The sequence below is a fragment of the Balaenoptera physalus genome (genome assembly GCF_965194825.1).
Source record: "Balaenoptera physalus genome assembly, chromosome: 1".
Taxonomy (NCBI): Eukaryota; Metazoa; Chordata; class Mammalia; order Artiodactyla; family Balaenopteridae; genus Balaenoptera; species Balaenoptera physalus.
Window position 1 is genome coordinate 79141512 of NC_138882.1, and position 12431 is coordinate 79153942.

Consider the following 12431-nt stretch of genomic DNA (forward strand, 5'->3'; position numbering starts at 1 on the left):
CTCATTTGAATTTTAGAAGTGAAAGAGTCATTATAATTCATGTAGCCCAACAAATAAGAAAACTGAGGTCAGTCTAAGATCACACAGAAAATAGTTACAGAAGGGACCCAGGCTTTCTTGCTTCCAGGCCCAGTACACAACTTGGCTCCCCTGGCTCATTTCCCCAGCTCTTTGCTTGGTGACTTGAATTATCCCTTTGTTCTCTCCAAAGTTTCAAAACCTGAGAGTCAGCTATTGACAAGAGTCACCACACAAGCATCTCTGATCTGTGTGGCTTGGGGCAAGGTAGCAGAAGGGGGCAGGTACCCAGGGGAATTTACAGGTCGTTATGAATGTGGTAGTCCTCAACTCAGGGAAGTTAAGAGATACACAATATTGATAATACTTTAGTATTTTCATAATACTACATCTGTAAAATAACCACATGGAAACAATAAGTGAGAAGAGTAAAACAATAGGTATACAAAGTTAATAATTTCATTGTTCTCAAATTTGAACAGGGGGTCATTGATTACCCATAGTGGAAAGTGGTGGTGCGTATCTGTGGGAAAAGGACGGATTTTTAAAATAAATCACACTGGAACAACTGGACTCCTCCCCCTATCTGACACCATACACAAAACGCAACTCCAGGAATATTAAAGACCTCAATATAAGAGGCAAAAATATAAAGATTTTCAAAGACAATATAGGAGAATATCTTGATGATCTTGGCATAAGAAAGGATTACTTAAACAAGACACAAAAAGCACTAATCATACTCATACATTAAATTTTTTTTAATCTGTTCACCTAAAGATATCATCAAGAAAGTGAAAAGCCAAGCCACAAACTGAGAGCAGATATTTATAATATATATATAACTGACAAAGGACTAATATCTAGAAATATATAATGAACTCCTATGAAGAAAGAAAGAGAGAGAGAGACAATAAAACAAAGAGGCAAAAGATATGAGCAGACATTTCCCAAAGGGCAAGGGAGAACTCCAAATGGTCAATGAAGACATGAGAAATTGCTCAGCCTTTTTAATAACCACAGAAATGCAAATTAAAACCACAATGAAGTACCATTACACACCTTCAGAATACAAAAATATTTAAGTTTGATAATATCAAGTGTAAGAGAGAACATAGAGCAATGTAAACTTGGTATAAGTTACACCTGCTGGGTGCAGAGAAATTTGGTATAAATAGTTTAGTCTTTTCTTCCACTTAGAAATTCTACCCATAAATGTACACCTTAGACTTGAAGGAATTCCTGACAGGTGCACCATGAGACATGCAAGAATGTTCACAGAAGCATTGTGCTTATTGGCTCAAACCCAGAAACAACCCAAATGCTCTTCAACAATAAAATGCATAAATAAACTGTGATTTATTCACATGATATAATATTATACAATAACAATCAAAAAAACTATAGTTGCAGGCATCAATCTAGCTCACAAACATAGTGATGCATGAAAAAAGCAAGTCACAAAATAACATGCGTGGTGTGATCCATTTATATAAAGACACAACCAAGCAAAAATAAGCTATATTCTTTAGGGATGCCAACATCCCTGAAGTTTAACAGTTGTTAAGCTATAAGGAAAAGAAATGATTATCAGAAAGTCAGGACAGTGTTACCTAGAAGGGGGAAGAAGGAGCATGTGCCAGGGAGGGACACAGAAAGCAATGTTCTATTCTTTAAACTGGGATGGTGGTTATACTAGAATGTGCTTTAACTTTAAACTAGTTCATGAAAAAGTATATAGTATATTAAATCATGAAATTGCCATTTTTGTATGTCAAATCTGAGCAAATATAGACAATTTTACATGGCTCAGTATAAAATATACGTATGTATGTGTGTTTATACAATATGATCTATTTCACAATAAAAAATGAAAAAAAGAAAGAAGCGTTAGATAGCAGTCAGGAAACCTAGGTTCTAAGATGACTAATTAGGCTCCAACCTGAATTCTAAGACTACATAGGAGCTTTCTACCCCTGTTTCTGTAGAGGAGCAATGTTGACTAGTGGGTAAGCACTGGGGTTCTGGAGTCAGGCAGACCTAGGTTTAAATCTCATCCCTGCTTGCGAGCTGTATCCCTGTGACCTGATTAAGTTATTAAGGCATTGATTTCCTCATCTGTAAAGCAGCTGTAGTAGTAGTACCTATCTTATAGAGCTGTTCTGAAGTGTATACATAAATTTAAATGAAGAATGTGTTAACAGTGTATATAAATAGCTTAGCACAATGCCTGGCACTTTGGAAATAACTGATGCTAGTCATGTTATTGGGTCCCATTGTCTTCCCTCATATTTCTTCAGAGAGTTTCAGAAAGGTGCAAAAAATTATGTGAATATGTTTTGAAAAAGCACACGTTTCCATGCAAGCACTATGACTATTTTTATCCTCTTACATGTCCATGTTAGTCCATTATCATTGATCACCCTGACAGCACTGGAAGCAAAGCAGCCAACAGGAGTTAGGATAGAGCCAACACTGCCTTCCACACAGAGTCAGATGTGAATGCAACACTTGAGTTTCTCAAGAGGGAGTTAAGCCATACTCTTTCTAACCCCAACCTCCTAGTGCAAAATTGAGATCCTAGAACTCAAGAGAACAAGACCTCTCAAAAATCCACCTAGAGGTCACCCAATCAAACCCCCTCAATTCACAAAGAACCAAAGCCCTGAAAGGAGTCTAAAACAAATGCCAAGCTTCCTTTCCAGGAGACCCAGGTGTGCCAGTGAGGCTTGGTCTGCCGAGACTTTCAGGGTAGCGGTGGCAGCAGCCCTTGGATGTTCAAGGTCCATTTTAAGATAGAGCTGCAGGCTGTTCAGACCAGGGTGGATTTCTGCCTCACCAAAGTCAGCAGGTGGCTTGGTTTTTCCACTCTGAAACTCCTTTTTTAAATTTGGATTCATGCTATTTCTGTATAGAACATTAAAAAATAAATAGGAAGTGGGAGGTATCCACTGCAAAAACAGGATGGACTTTGCCAATGGTCCTCACTCCACTTTCATAAGTTACCCCACCCCACTCACCATCAGCAAGAGGCACCAAAGGCTGGAAGCTCAGTTTAAACCTGGAACCAAAAGAAAGTTTAAAATCTCTGACTTATTTTATGTTCAGTCTCAACCAGCTTAGTTAAAACAAAAAAACAAACATGCAGAAAGAAGGAAATTTATACAAAAATGTAAACACTGTGTAGCTCTGTTTTTCAAATTTCAGGTGAGAACATCAAGTTTTATGTTATAGTTTGGCTGATACTGTCAGGTGAATTAAGACAAAACAACAGGCTTCCCAAAATTCAGAGCCAAGTGTGAGCTGCAACCTTTAAAAATTCCTAAGATACCCTCAGCCTGTGATGTCACAGATATCTGGATCTAATCTCTGGGCCTCTGTTTTCTTGAATTAATCATTTAATAATAGAAAAACTCCCCTTGGTAGCTCTCACCATAAATTACGGCCCAGTACTATTCCAAAATCTCTAAAGAAAACAAACATTTAAAAAAATTCAAAATGAAAATACTTAGACTGAGCAAACACAATACTCTTCCCCCATTTAGCTTACATTATCTTTTACTCAGAGGATCCCCTTTTCAAGGATGCTTGCAGAGTATGTGTGACCTGGGTTGCAGTGGCTAGACTAGTCATCGATGATTATTTACTTCATGTAGTGAAGCTGCCAGACCCCAAAAGCGTGGCCCAGAAGTGAAAAATTCTGAATGGTTTTGTTACTGTTGAATTACCTTGTGAGGACCACCTGCAAAGGTGATCAGTTTGAAAGTACTATATGGATTTTTCTCAGTCCTAGAGCATGTATGAAAAAGGCCCTAGCTCCTCAACTGCACTGGCCAAAATTCACCTTTGTCCAGTTCCACCATTACTCACAGAGACCAACTCCAGTGTTTAAAATTGAGTGAATATTATGGTCCAGCTACAGGCATAGCAGCATAAGAAAAAGGTTCTTGTTTGTCTATTAAATCCTTATTCCAGCCTGGGATAGTGATAGTGAAGCTAAAATTGAGGTATTACCCCATCAATCTTTTGACAGGTGCCCAATTGCTGAGCTTAGAATGACATGTTGCAAATGATGGGAAACCTGGAAAGTATTAATGACTGCTACCCTCCATCAGACCACTTCTGGGACCCCATAGAAATCTGCACTATTATTTTGGCCTAGCCTTTAGCTTGCAGTGGACGAGAGCCACAATGATAGGTAAGGTTCTTATCCATTAATTTGTTAAATAAACTCCAACCCCTCCAGCTCTCCTGTCTGTGACACATTGCTCCTATGGGGAGCTTACAACCTTGAATTCTTACTTGGTGGACCTGTTGAGGTCCCAAGGAAACACCTCACCCCTTTGGGCAAGAGTAAAGTTTTTCCTGAAAGGAAGGTCTTGGCCATGCTCTGAGGAAGCAAGTGGAAATTTGTGAGTCTAATGTTGAGTCATAATGGCATAAATGAAAAATACTCATGGATAAGGCAAATAGGGAACAAGAACACAAGTGGGAGAGCTGGTACCTGGACTCAGGTGCCATAGCTCATGTAGAGAGTCTCCCTATGCTAGCAAACTTCTTATTTTATTATGTGAGTTAGCAGATTTCTTTACAACCAATGATCAAAAATTATGTTGTGGATTAAATAAAATAAGAAAATGCTTTGGAAATTTTAGAACGCTATTCAAATATTCAATTAACATGAATATTTGGATCTCAGCAAAACATTTGGATCTCAGCAAAATTAACAGCACTACACAAAATCACACAATTTATTTTTCAATATTTCAGACAAATGAAAAATATAAAGGATAATAATAAAATCTGTGTAGTCAGCACCTAGTTTATAAATTTAAATTACCATATAAATTACCTTTTCTTAATTGAAAGTATACTTGCCAAGTATACTGGTGCTTATTATTCCTGTGCATTTTTAAAATATTTTGACTACATTGTGTCACTAGACAAAAAAAGCTATTTTGATGTATGTTTTCAAGTAGTATACTACATGTATTCTTCTATAGTTTTCTTTTTTGCACAATATTGTGATGATTGAAAAATTCGTTCATGTTTATCCATGATGCTATAGTTTGTTTTCATGGCTGTGTAGTATTCCACTATATGAATAAACAACAATGGTGGATATTTAAGTTGAGGGTTTTTCCCCCTTTGCTTTCCTTTTCTATTTAAAAGAAGACCGAAATGTACATGTCTCCTTATGTACATATTCAGAGTTTCTCTACGTACTCTGCCTAACTGCAGAATTACAAGTTATCGGGTGGGGGCCTCATCAAGATTACCAGATATTATCAAATTGTTTTCCAAATGATTGAGGCAGTTCTCACTTCTGTTGCCTCATCTGCAACCAGCACCTGATATTGTCAGACTTCCTTTTTTGCTAATCTGATGAGTGTGAAATGAGGTTTTAATTCACATTGCAATTTTAATTTGTATTTCTCTGATCTTTTAATAGTTTATTGGGCATTTGGATTCCCTGTCATTTCTGCAGCTCAATCTTAATTAAATCATTTGTCTTTTCTCTTTTGATTTATAGGAGATCTATATATATTTATCCTTTATAATAATACAAGTATATACATTGTAAATATCTTCTCCCCGTCTATGATGAATCTTTTTTACTCACTTCAAGGAATTTTTTAGATAAACAAAAGGTGTTTTACTTCAATGTAGTGAAGTTTATCAATATTATCTTCTACAGTTTGTCCTTTTCATGTCTTCACACAAGGTGCAAAACAGTAGAATATCATTTGTATGAAAGGTGGGCAGAGAAGAAGATATAAATGTATTGTGTACACATACAAAAAAAATTGGAAGGAGAGGGCAGACAACAGAAGCAAGAAGAACTACAATCCTGCAGCCTGTGGAACAGTAACAACATTCACAGAAACATAGACAAGATGAAAAGGCAGAGGGCTATGTACCAGATGAAGGAACATGATAAAACCCCAGAAAAACAACTAAATGAAGTGAAGATAGGCAACCTTCCAGGAAAAGATTCAGAATAATGATAGTGAAGATAATCCAGGACCTCGGAAAAAGAATGGAGGCAAAGATCGAGAAGATGCAAGAAATGTTTAAAAAAGACCTACAAGAATTAAAGAACAAACAAACAGAGATAAACAATACAATAACTGAAATGAAAACTACACTAGAAGGAATCAATAGTAGAATAACTGAGGCAGAAGAACGGATAAGTGACCTGGAAGACAGAATTGTGGAATTCACTGCTGCAGACAGAATAAAGAAAAAACAATGAAAAGAAATGAAGACAGCCTAAGAGACTTCTGGGACAACATTAAATGCAACAACATTCGCATTATAGGGGTCCCAGAAGTAGAAGAGAGAGAGAAAGGACCAGAGAAAATATTTGAAGTATAGTCAAAAACTTCCATAACATGGGAAAGGAAATAGCCACCCAAGTCCAGGAAGTGCAGCAAGTCCCATACAGGATAAACCCAAGGAGAAACATGCCGAGATACATAGCAATCAAACTGGCAAAAATTAAAAACAAAGAAAAATTATTGAAAGCGGCAAGGGAAAAATGACAAATAATATACAAGGGAACTCCCATAAGGTTAACAGCTGATTTCTCAGCAGAAACTCTACAAGCCAGAAGGGAGTGGCATGATATACTTAAAGTGATGAAAGGGAAGAACCTACAACCAAGAATACTCTACCTGGCAAGGATCTCATTCAGATTCGATGGAGAAATCAAAAACTTTACAGACAAACAAAAGCTAAGAGAATTCAGCACCACCAAAGCAGCTCTACAACAAATGCTAAAGGAACTTCTCTAAGAGGGAAACACAAGAGAAGAAAAGGACCTACAAAAACAAACCAAAACAATTAAGAAAATGGTCAAAGGAACATACATATTGATAATTACCTTAAACGTGAATGGATTAAATGTTCCAACCAAAAGACACAGGCTTGCTGAATGGAAAAAAAAACAAGACCCATATATATGCTGTCTACAAGAGACCCACTTCAGACCTAGGGACACATACAGACTGACAGTGAGGGGATGGAAAAAGATATTCCATGCAAATGGAAATCAAAAGAAAGCTGGAGTAGCAATACTCATATCAAAAAAAATAGATTTTAAAATAAAGAATGTTACAAGAGACAAGGAAGGACACTACATAATGATCAAGGGATCAATCCAAGAAGAAGATATAACAATTATAAATATATATGCACCCAACATAGGAGCACCTCAATACATAAGGCAACTGCTAACAGCTGTAAAAGAGGAAATCGACAGTAACACAATAATAGTGGGGGACTTTAACACCTCACTTACACCAATGGACAGTGGACAGATCATCCAAAATGAAAATAAATAAGGAAACAGAAGCTTTAAATGACACAGTAGACCAGATAGATTTAATTGATATTTATAGGACATTCCATCCAAAAACAGCAGATTACACTTTCTTCTCAAGTGCACATGGACCATTCTCCAGGATAGATCACATCTTGGGTCACAAATCAAGCCTCAGTAAATTTAAGAAAATTGAAATCATATCAAGCATCTTTTCTGACCACAACGCTATGAGATTAGAAATGAATTACAGGGGAAAAGAAGTAAAAAACACAAACACATTGAGGCTAAACACTACATTACTAAATAACCAAGAGATCACTGAAGAAATCAAAGAGGAAATCAAAAAATACCTGGAGACAAATGACAATGAAATCACGACAATCCAAAACCTATGGGATGCAACAAAAGCAGTTTTAAGAGGGATGTTTATAGCTATACAAGCCTACCTCAAGAAAGAAGAAAAATCCAATAAATAATCTAACCTTACACCTAAAGGAACCAAAGAAAAAAGAACAAACAAAACCAAAAGTTAGCAGAAGGAAAGATCATAAAGATCAGAGCAGAAATAAATGAAATAGAAACAAAGAAAACAATAGCAAAGATCAATAAAACTAAAAGCTGGTTCCAGAAGATAAACAAAATTGATAAACCTTTAGCCAGACTCATCAAGAAAAAGAGGGAGAGGACTCAAATCAATAAAATTAGAAATGAAAAAGGAGAAGTTACAACAGACACCACAGAAATAAAAAGCATCCTAAGAGACTACTACAAGGAACTCTATGCCAATAAAATGGACAACCTGGAAGAAATGGACAAATTCTTAGAAAGGTATAACCTTCCAAGACTGAACCAGGAAGAAATAGAAAATATGAACAGACCAATCACAAGTTATGAAATTGAAACTGTGATTTAAAATCTTCCAACAAACGGAAGTCCAGGACGAGACGGCTTCACAGGCGAATTCTATCAAACATTTAGAAAAGAGCTAACGCCCATCCTTCTCAAACTCCCCCAAAAAACTGTGGAGGAAGGAACACTCCCAAACTCATTCTATGAGGCCACCATCTCCCTGATACCAAAACCAGACAAAGATACTACAAATAAAGAAAATTACAGACCAATATCACTGATGAACATAGCTGTAAAAATCCTCAACAAAATACTAGCAAACAGAATCCAACAACACATTAAAAGGATCATACACCATGATCAAGTGGGATTTATCCCAGGGATGCAAGGATCCTTCAGTATATGCAAATCAATCAACGTGATACACCATATTAACAAATTGAAGAATAAAAACCATACGATCATCTCAATAGATGCAGAAAAAGCTTTTGACAAAATTCAACACTGATTTATGATAAAAACTCTCCAGAAAGTGGGCATAGAGGGAACCTACCTCAACATAATAAAGGCCATATACGACAAACCCACAGCAAACATCATTCTCAATGGTGAAAAACTGAAAGCATTTCCTCTAAGATCAGGAACAAGACAAGGATGTCCACTCTCACCACTATTATTCAGCATAGGTTTGGAAGTCCTAACCATGGCAATCAGAGAAGAAAAAGAAATAAAAGGAATACAAATTGGAAAAGAAAAAGTAAAACTGTCACTGTTTGCAGATGACATGATACTATACATAGAGAATCCGAAAGATGCCACCAGAAAAGTACTAGAGCTAATCAATGAATCTGGTAAAGTTGCAGGATACAAAATTAATGCACAGAAATCTCTTGCAGTCCTATATACTAATGATGAAAAATCTGAAAGAGAAATTAAGGAAACACTCCCATTTACCATTGCAACAAGAAGAATAAAATACCTAGGAATAAACCTACCTAGGGAGACAAAAGACCTGTATGCAGAAAACTATAAGACACTGATGAAAGAAATTAAAGATGATACCAACAGATGGAGAGATATACCATGTTCTTGGATTGGAAGAATCAATATTGTGAAAATGACTATACTACCCAAAGCAATCTACAGATTCAATGGAATCCCTATCAAATTACCAATGGCCTTTTTTATGGAACTAGAACAAAAAATCTTAAAATTTGTATGGAGACAAAAAAGACCCCAAATAGCCAGAGCAGTCTTGAGGGAAAAAAACGGAGCTGGAGGAATCAGACTCCCTGACTTCAGACTATACTACAAAGGTACAGTAATCAAGACAATATGGTATTGGCACAAAAACAGAAACAGATTAATGGAACAAGACAGAAAGCACAGAGGTAAACCCATGCACCTATGGTCAACTAATCTATGACAAAGGAGTCAAGGATATACAATGGAGAAAAGACAGTCTCTTCAATAAGTGGTGCTGGGAAAACTGGACAGCTACATGGAAAAGAATGAAATTAGGACACTCCCTAACACCATACACAAAAATAAACTCAAAATGGATTAGAGACCTAAATGTAAGACCGGACACTATAAACTCTTAGAGGAAAACATAGGAAGAACACTCTTTGACATAAATCACAGCAAGATCTTTTTTGATCCACTTCCTAGAGTAATGGAAATAAAAACAAAAATAAACAAACAGGACCTAATGAAACTTCAAAGCTTTTGCACAGCAAAGGAAACCATAAACAAGACCAAAAGGCAACCCTCAGAATGGGAGAAAATATTTGCAAACGAATCAAAAGACAAAGGATTAATCTCCAAAATATATAAACAGCTCATGCAGCCAATCCAAAAATGGGCAGAAGACCTAAATAGACATTTCTCCAAAGAAGACATACAGATGGCCAAGAAGCACATGAAAAGCTGCTCAACATCACTAAGTATTAGAGAAATGCAAATCAAAACTACAATGAGGTATCACCTCACACCAGTTGGAATGGGCATCATCAGAAAATCTACAAACAACAAATGCTGGAGAGGGGTGGAGAAAAGGGAACTCTCTTGCACTATTGGTGGGAATGTAAATTGATACAGCCACTATGGAGAACAGTATGGAAGTTCCTTAAAAAACTAAAAATAGAATTACCATATGATCCAGCAATCCCACTACATGGTATATACCCAGAGAAAACCATAATTCAAAAAGACACATGCACCTTAGTGTTCATTGCAACACTATTTACAATAACCAGGTCATGGAAGCAACCTAAATGCCCATCGACAGCCGAATGGATAAAGAAGATGTGGTACATATATACAATGGAATATTACTCAGCCATAAAAAGGAACGCAATTGAGTCATTTGTTGAGACTTGGATGGATCTAGAGACTGTCATACAGAGTGAAGTAAGTCAGAAAGAGAAAAACAAATATCGTATATTAACACATGTACATGGAACCTAGAAAAATGGTACAGATGAACCGGTTCACAGGGCAGAAGTTGAGACACAGATGTAGAGAACAAATGTATGGACACCAAGGGGGGAAAACCGCGGTGGGGTGGGGATGGTGGTGTGCTGAATTGAGCAATTGGGATTGACATGTATACACTGATATGTATAAAATTTATGACTAATAAGAACGTGCAGTATTAAAAAACAAACAAACAAACAAACAAAAACTAATACTAAACTTTCTTTGGGTTATTTGTATGGAAATATGTTAATATAAATGTTTCAGACATTACATGAAATTTCTAAAACTCTTATATGTTCTGGTATAATGTTATAAGTCATAATTCTAGTTATTACTTTAAAATGTATATCTCAGAAATAACTAAATTTCCTTGTCAATTACATTATTATGAACTTTTATCAAATCTTTAACCATGGTCATTTTTAAGTCTTTTGTCATTTACAGACAGTTCTGGGTGTACTCTGATACTTTCGCAAAAATGTTCCTATAAAAGGGTTTCATCTTCAAGGAATTCATGGAAAAGACTCTTGACAAGTACAGGTTTCTGGTAACTGACTATACTGCTGAACTGAATGAATAAGCATTTTCAGAACTCTAATGGAAAACTGATGAATTCATAAAACTGCTAACAAAAGGTTAAGATAAAAAGAAAATTAATTACATGGGACTGAGTGAACTGATGAGGATGATTATGATTTTTGTGACTTTCTGTTTAAATAAAATAAATAAATAAATAAATAATAAAAAAATAAAGAAAAGCTGCTCAGCATCATTAATTATTAGAGAAATGCAAATCAAAACTACAATGAGGTATCACCTCACACCAGTTAGAATGGGCTTCATCCGAAAATCTACAAACAACAAATGCTGGAGAGGGTGTGGAGAAAAGGGAACTCTCTTGCACTGTTGGTGGGAATGTAAACTGATACAGCCACTATGGAGAACAGTATGGAGGTTCCTTAAAAAACTAAAAATAGAATTACCATATGATCCAGCAATCCCACTACTGGGCATATACCCAGAGAAAACCACAATTCAAAAAGACACATGCACCCCAATGTTCATTGCAGCACTATTTACAATAGCCAGGTCATGAAAGCAACCTAAACGCCCATCGACAGCTGAATGGATAAAGAAGATGTGGTACATATATACAATGGAATATTACTCAGCCATAAAAAGGAACGAAATTGGGTCATTTGTTGAGACGTAGATGCATCTAGAGACTGTCATACAGAGTGAAGTAAGTCAGAAAGAGAAAAACAAATATCATATATTAACGCATATATGTGGAACCTAGAAAAATGGTACAGATGAACTGGTTTGCAGGGCAGAAATTGAGACATAGATGTAGAGAACAAATGTATGGACACCGAGGGGGGAAAGCCGCAGGGGGTGGGGGTAGTGGTGGGATGAATTGGGTGATTGGGATTGACATATATACACTGATGTGTATAAAATTGATGACTAATAAGAACCTGCTGTATAAAAATAAATTGGAAGGATACACAAGAAATTATTAACTTTTCAGTGGAGGGTAGTGGTACAGGGGTTGTGCAGGGGCAGAACTAGGTGCACAATCTAGTTAGGAACAAATAAATGAATCCAGTTACACTTTAGGAACAAACACATGAGGTCAGAAATGAGACTTTCTTTTCAACAAAAGTTGAAAACTCTCTGCAAAGTTCAAGCAATGTCTTCTGAAAATGTAACTTGATTTTAATCCATTGAGTCAGGGCTTCTTGAACCTGTGAAT